This window comes from Octopus bimaculoides, chromosome 20 (assembly GCF_001194135.2).
Source record: "Octopus bimaculoides isolate UCB-OBI-ISO-001 chromosome 20, ASM119413v2, whole genome shotgun sequence".
NCBI lineage: Eukaryota > Metazoa > Mollusca > Cephalopoda > Octopoda > Octopodidae > Octopus > Octopus bimaculoides.
Window position 1 is genome coordinate 7,399,806 of NC_069000.1, and position 8,337 is coordinate 7,408,142.

At 37.8% G+C, this 8,337-nt stretch overlaps 1 long non-coding RNA gene across 1 annotated transcript in view; it reads right to left on the reverse strand.

Annotated features, from left to right (window-relative positions):
• Positions 1–287: 287 nt before the first annotated feature.
• The window catches only part of LOC128250304 (uncharacterized), a 16,362-nt gene continuing 8,312 nt past the window's right edge, over positions 288–8,337 (reverse strand). The window contains exon 2 of the long non-coding RNA XR_008266315.1: positions 288–485. This is a non-coding gene — a long non-coding RNA (uncharacterized LOC128250304). The remainder of the gene's footprint in view (positions 486–8,337) is intronic.

The following is an 8,337-nucleotide window of genomic DNA, read 5'->3' on the forward strand; positions in this document are numbered from 1 at the left end:
TATATATATATACACATCACTGTTATCTCTTTGTCATCACATTCTCTTTCTGTCTCCCTCCTACTCCAATGGAAATAACCTATTCTAACACCACAATATTCAAATGATTTACATCATGTTGTCAATATACACACACACACACACACACACATATATTCTCTCTCTCTCAAACGTACACACACACAGGCTTACTTAAACACATACCCTTTCTGTCTGTCTGTCTGTCTCTCTCTCTCTCTCAGACTTTATAAAACCAAATTCAACAAACAAAACAATAAAGAAATATATAACGTAATCATAAAAAAATTTTAATCCAAAAAAAAAAAAACAATACAAAAACTGGAACTGTGTGAAATTATTGGTTAAATGGAATTGTGAGATATTTTCCATTATTTCAGGATTTCTTTAGTCTCTTTGCTATTTCTCCAAACCATTTTTTTTTTTTCTTGTTATCAGCAGTTCATATATAATTCCTCCCATATTATCTGAAATATAAAGACAAGGACTAGATTCTGAAAACAAACGCCAAAGTTAAAGAAAAATAATAATAAAAATATAAATAAATCTTCTTGCTGTTTATTTGTCTTTAATTGATGAGTGAGTCATAAACAAAGAAATCAGTAGAAGAATGGTGAAAATGTCTTATGATATTTTAAAGTTATGCCCCTTTATGACGCTCGGACCAATAAGGTAAAAGATACCAGTTATACTATTAGATCGAATTAAGTATTGTCTCAGAAAATTTTGATTTTGTCACTGAAATTTGAAATGGTAGTGTTACCGAGTTACGGCCCTTCATTCTGATTTTGTCTGATATTGTGCAGAAGTTGGTTGACATACAAGTACCACGGTTATGTAAGATTCAGCCCGTTAACTACCCCACCCCACTACATCATCATCATCATCATTGTTTAATGTCCGTCTTCCATGCATGCATGGGTAAGACAGATGGCAGGAGCCGGCCAGGTAGAAAATCTACCTTAGGCTACTGTGTCTGTTTTGACATGATTTTTACAGCTAGCTACCCTTCCAAATGCCAACCATGTTACAGTGTGGACTGGATGCTTTTAACATGGCACCAACACTGGCAGGGTGACCAAGTAACTCACAAGACAAGGAATTATGAGAGGGGCTGGGCATTTGAGTGGGGGGTACTTGTGTTAGAGGATGAAAGGTTAGAGTGTGACAGAGGCAGAAGCAGGTTTCTTGTACTACGTTAGAATTTTTTTCTATTGTTTCTCCATTTCAGAAATCCAAATGTTTGAACTGCTTTGTACCCCTGAATCTTGCCTCTTCACTTTTAATACTGTTGCAAAAGATCCAGACGTCACACTGTCTTAGCTCTCTTAGTGTCTTCAAATTTTATGTTGTAAATGAGATATAAGGTCTTAACAAAGCGTGTCAATGCACAACTTCACATTATGGAGGTATTTCATTCACTTCAAGCTGCTGAAATTGTTTCGTCCTGTTCTTTCTCCCTTTTGTGTAGCAGGAAATAGTTTTTCCATTACTGTGATCAGGTTGGTGAATGTCTTACAAAAGAAGTATTTGGCAAATGTGATCTGTGACCCACTTACCTTGTACAAATTCTTTTTTGATAAGTATGAATATCACAGAATTTCTTTAATCCTTTCTCATAAACCTGAAGCGTTAAGACTTTAAAAATTCAGTATTTCTTTGTAGGTTGCCACTATTTCCTGTAGGTTATCTCCTGACACACACCACATGTTGTCCTCTGCATACACTACCATACGTCCTAAACACATCATACAGTCCTCCATATACATACATTATCATGCATAGCTCTTTCTCTCTTTCTCCACACACACACACACACATATATATAAATAAACATATATATAAACATTTTGTTTAGCTCCAGGCCAGCTGTGACCAAATATATTTCAATCATGACCATCCCATTTTTCTTTGGGGTGGGACATGTGCAATGTGTCTTTCCTCATATGATGGTATATTGTGACTTGAGGGAGATTTGGCTATTATTTCTAGGAGCTTGAGTGACCCCATAGAAGCTCTGTGATTACTGTTGAAGGGAGGTAAGTCATGTGAGACTAAAAATCACTAGTTACAGTCATTCCTAACTTTTTCTACTAAGTCTTCACAACTACCTCTATCATTTAGACTGCAACAATTGGAAATTCATCCCTATCCTTTATATTTTTTACACGAGTTAGTAAAAACAGTATATTGCACCTTACGCTTTTTCAGGTCACTAAGTTGAATAGGTTACCTTCATAGTACACACTTGGTCTTGAGACTTGAAACAGCTGCAGTTAGTTAAATAACCTAAATCATACAACAGGAATGATACTTCCACATAGTTTTTTTTCCATCGATTATATTTTATTTACAAAGCTTTGATTGGCCTAAGGCTGTGAGAGTACCTGCTCAAATTGTCAGCTTATAATAAACGGACTTACATGGTAGCAGAAGATAATGTGAGTCTTAGGGGATTCTTATAAGATTTTCTCATGAAAATTCATCTGTAATAAATTTGTTACATTTCTATAACGTGAAGGCATGTGGCTTAGTGGTTAGGGTAGTTGGCTCACAATGGTAAAGTCATGAGTTCGATTCCTGGTGGTGTGTTGTGTCCTTGAGCAAGACACTTTATTTCATGTTGCTCCAGTCTGGGTCCATACCCACTACATTGTCTTTGGTCCATAGAACTTCAGATCATCTACAAATTAAACATGAGAGATATTCCCAGATTCAGGTGGTGACAAATTTTCTGGCAAGACGGAGCCACCCAGACTAAAATTATAAAAATATCCACTAAATAATAAATGCTTTCTGTCACATAAATACTAATTTGATGCATGGATTCTGTAAAAGTCTAATATTTTGATGTGTGTGTGTGCACATATATATATATACGAATACATATTATCTGTTGTTATATTTCAGGATGGTCATTTTGTCTTTTGCCAAATAAACTCCTGCACTATGCCTTTGTTTGTCACTTCAGATTTATTATTGTTCTTTGTCTAAAAATCATCTCACACATCCTCTGACCTCTTCAGCAACTCTCCATCCCACAGGTCTCCTGTTCTATTCAGTCCATTCTGATGGAAGATTTTCAGTTAAAAAGAACAATAATAATTCTGAAGTGAAGAACAAATGTCTCGTGCATGTGTTTATTAAGCAAAAAAAAAAAAAAAAAAAAAATGAATGTCCAAAATATAACAATATATGTTTCAATCCACGATTTCACATCAGAAATCTTGCAAAACAAGTACATAAACATAATATATTATCATCATCATTCTCATTTTAATGTCCACTTGTCTATACTTGCTTGGGTCAGACAGGATTTGTTGAGGAAGGTTTTGTATGGTTGGATGCCCTTCCTGTCACCAACATTCATTTATTTTCAGTCAAGGCAGTGTCATGGTCAAGTTCCCTCGAAACACATAAAAACATGGATTAAAAGTTGAAGAGAATATTTTCCTATTTTTGCTTGATTTTACAAAACTTCCTGTTTGTTTGGGTCACCCTATATATATATATATATTCATGTTTATGAATTTGTTTTGCAAGATTCCTAATGACCATCCCGAAATATAACAATATATATAAGTATTTATATAATAATATATATGTATTATATATATATATATATATATGTACACACATTTATGAATTTGTTTTGCAAGATTCCTGATGACCATCCTGAAATATAACTATATATATAAATATAGATGCATAAATGTATATATATATGTATATATGTGTATATGTATAAATATATATGTATATATATATATATATATATATATATATATTCCATCTGGTTCGCCAGTCCTCAGTCAAATCATCCAACCCATGCTAGCATGGAAGGTGGACGTTAAACGATGATGATGTGTGTGTGTATATATATATATATATATATATATATATATATATATATATATATATATATATACATCATAATCATCATCATCATCATTCAGCATGGAAAACAGATGCCAAATGATGATGATGATATTAATATCTATGTGTGTGTGTATGCGCATGCGTGCGTATGCATGTATGTATATACATGGACATGTATATGTATAGGCTTGCCTTACTGGCTTCTGTGTCGGTGGCACGTAAAAAGCGCCCACTACCCTCTCGGAGTGGTTGGCATTAAGAAGGGCATCCAGCTGTAGAAACAATGCCAGAACAGATTGGAGCCTGGTGCAGCCACTGGCTCTCCAGACCTCAGTCATACCGTCCAACCCATGCCAGCATGGAAAACAGGCGTTAAACGATGACAATGATGATCATACATTTATGTAGACATATATGTATGTGAATATGTATGCTTTTATCTTTTGCTTGTTCCAGTCATTAAATCATGGCCATGGTGGAATACTGTCTCGAAGAGTTTAATGCAACAAATCAACTCCAGTATTTATATTTGAAGACTGGTACTTATACAATCAATGTCTTTTTGCTGAACTGCCAAGTTATTAGGACAAAAATAAACCAATACCGGATGTCAAGCTGTGGTAGGGGACAAACACATACACAAAGACACACACATTGATATATACATGGGCTTTTTGTTCTAATCTACCAAATCCACTCACAAAACTTTGGCCAGCATGAGGCAGCAGGGGTGACATGCAGTGGGACTGAACCAGGGACCGTGTGGTTGGGAAGAAAACTTCTTACTACACAGCCATGCTTGTGCCTATATATATATATATATATATATATGCTATCCAGCTGTAGAAACATTGCCACATCGGGTTGGGGTCTGGTGCAGCCCTCAGTGAAACCGTCCAACCCATGCCAGCATGGAAAGCAGATGTTAAATGATGATACACATACACACACATATGTATATGTATGTATGCATACATATATATGTATAGATGCATATATATACATGTATATATACATACATTTATATATACACACACACATACAAATGTTTATATATGTGTATATATATACATATATACATATATATTTGTGTGTGTATGCACACACACACACACACATGTATGTATATTCTGCAATTACTGTTGCCACTTCTGATGATAAAGAGGAGGAGTGTGGATGCCACTGAAGAAACAATCTAAGTTGACCTGATTCCACTCACTAACTCCTCCACCTTCTCCTCTTCCCCCTCCAACCACCACCATCACTGTCACTGCCACCCCTACCACCCTTCCCTTACTAAACCCCATCCCCACCTCCACCTCCAGCCCTAGTCAGCTCCACCACTTGAGGTTCTGTCATTACATCAGCAACAATTATTTGGAGGTTTGGCTAAATTTCTCCCTACTCTCTCTCTCTCTCTCTCTCTCTCTCTCTTCCTCTCTCTTCATTCCTCTCTCTCTCTGTCACCCTCTCTTCCCTTCTGCATCATAGCCGCCATCACCTCCGCCACCATCTAAACATTCATAGCAGAGAAAAAAAAAGTATGACGTCCCCCCCCCTCCGTGTGTGTGTGTGTGTGTGTGTGATGAACATCCTGTAGAGTGTACACAGCTGTAGGATGGTATGTCAACACTGAATGCTGGAGACAATCCTGTAGAGTTTGTAGGATTGTTCTAAGGTGGGGGCCACAGTCAACGAACAGTGACAAGTGGTCCCTGGGTGGTGGTGGTGGTGGTGGTGATAGTGATATAGGCCTTATGATCAGAACTGACTTCCTGTTAACCCTTACAGTCCCACGGGAGAGGGGCGGTCTCGTATGTGGGAGGTGATACTCAACCCATGACATGTGGGTGTACACATTCACGTGCGCGCACACACTCACACACACAGATACACTTCCTGTTTCCCCAGTTCCACAGGGTTAACATGAGCCTCTGAGATGACCCTGCACCCTGTTGTCATTTGGTTACCCTCTCACCCCTCATTCCATCTGCACATACAATAGATAGTAGTAGTAACGGTAGTGGTGGTGGTGGTTGTGGTGGTGGTCATCATAGAGTGCTGTCAAATGGTGTTAATGTTACAGTTTATGTTGATAATTACATCATAAGTGTTCTGTGTCAATCATCACCACCACTACCTCCACCACCACCACCATTACTACCACCACCGTCTCCAGTACCACTGCTGCCACCACTACAACCACTACCACCACTAACACCACCACCACTAACACCACCACCACCATCATCACTACCATTGCCATGCCGCCACCACCACCACCAATATTACTATCAGTACCACCACTACAACCATCCTCACTGCCACCACAACCTCTGCCACTGCCACCACCATCACCATCACTACAACCATCACCAGCACTACCATTGCTGCTGCCACCACCACTACCACCACCACCACCACTACCACCACCATCATCACTACCATTACCGCTGCCGCTACCACTGCCTCTGCCACCACTACTACTTCTACCACTACAACACTTATAGGCTATACAATACCACTGCACCAAACCACACCTCATTACACAACTGTACACCACCAAACCATCACATCACAGCAGACCGACACACACCACCCTTCACCACAAAAATACATTACACTGCCACACAACCCAACACTACAACATGACCATACTACTGCTCCACCCAACACCCTCTGCTGCACCACACCCCACTGTCACACCACTCTTTCACCACCACACCATAATTACATCACTACACTGCATCACCGCACCATGCTAGCATACTTTATCAGCACCTCTGCACCTCGGCACTGATTAGCAATCAGCTAAACGCAAATTCCATTTAGGTTGTAATTTCTTTTAAAATATATTCTTGAAAAGAATTAATTGTAAAATAAAGGGAGACAATTTATATTACACACGCACATATATATATATATATATATATATATATGTGTGTGTGTGTGTATGCATACTTGTATGTATACATATACATGCATACATGTATATGTATGCATAGATACATGCACATGTGTATGTATATATAAATATATATATATTTGTAGAAACTCTGCCAGATCAGATTGGAGCCTGGTGCAGCCATCTGGTTCACCAGTCCTCAGTCAAATCGTCTAACCCATGCTAGCATGGAAAGCGGACGTTTAACGATGATGAGGATGATTCTTTTATTCTTGTTTCAGTCATTTGAGGAGCACCGCGTTTAGTCAGATTGACCCTAGGACTCTCTCTCAGACTTTCTTCCTGTTTCTGTTGTACCTGTATTTCAAAGGGGCCAGCCTTGTCACACTGAATCTCCCCGAGAACTATGTTAAGGGTACACGTGTCTGTGCAGTACTCAGCCACTTGCACGTTAATTTCATGAGCAGGCTGTTCCGTTGATTGGATCAACTGGAATACTCATCATCATAACCGACAGAGTTCCAACATATATATATATATACTTACACACACACATGCATACACACACTACAAGTGATTTCCTACCAAATTCTTCCAAATTCCTCTTGGTCCTTAGTGAGTTGAGATGACAAAGGTTTGTTAGTGGTGGGTAGTGATGGGGGGGGGGTGAACCAGCAGCAGGGTGGTCACTACTGCACCCACTAAAGACACACAACATAATATTTAGATAAAAAAATATTTCTTACCAAACTTCACAGAAAGTGGATTTTTTGTTCAGGTTCAATTAAATAACTTCCACCTCCCCCACCAACCCGTTGATTCCCTCCCCCTACTCTCGCTGACACATCCATGGTAATCATTAGTCACACCCCCACCACCTCCATCACACAGAGCAGTACGTTATGTAGAATGTGTACATACATTGTATGATGAGATAAGCAATTAACACCCAGAGGCTTATCACCTCAAAACTTTATTAATTCATTCATAGCTTCACTACTATGGAGCTTCTGTTTGTCTATTCATTTAGACTCTTCATTCCTCAATTCTCACATTCTAAATTTCTGCCACATAACCAAATTTACACATACACACACATACATATGTGTGTGTGTATATATATATATATATATATATATAGCAATAAGAAAATGGAGGGGATCAAGAGGTGGTATTCATCAACTTATAGACATTATATTCTGTCTATTTATTTATTTTTTAAAAAAGACAATTATAGCAATATACATACATGTATAACATATTATGCTTTACATATATAATATATAAAATACCAACTCTTGATCCCCTCCATTTTCTAATTTCTATATGAATTAAGGGTAAAATAACTTTTTACCTTCACCCATTTATTACATTCAGTAGTGTAATTGCCATGCAATGAAAAAACACTTGTGTATTAATAATTGGGTATTCTACCAGCAGTATATTGGATAGATATTATCCCTTAGTTGGTTGGATTCACAACCTCTAACTCTCTTGGATATATGCATATACATACATACATATATATATATATA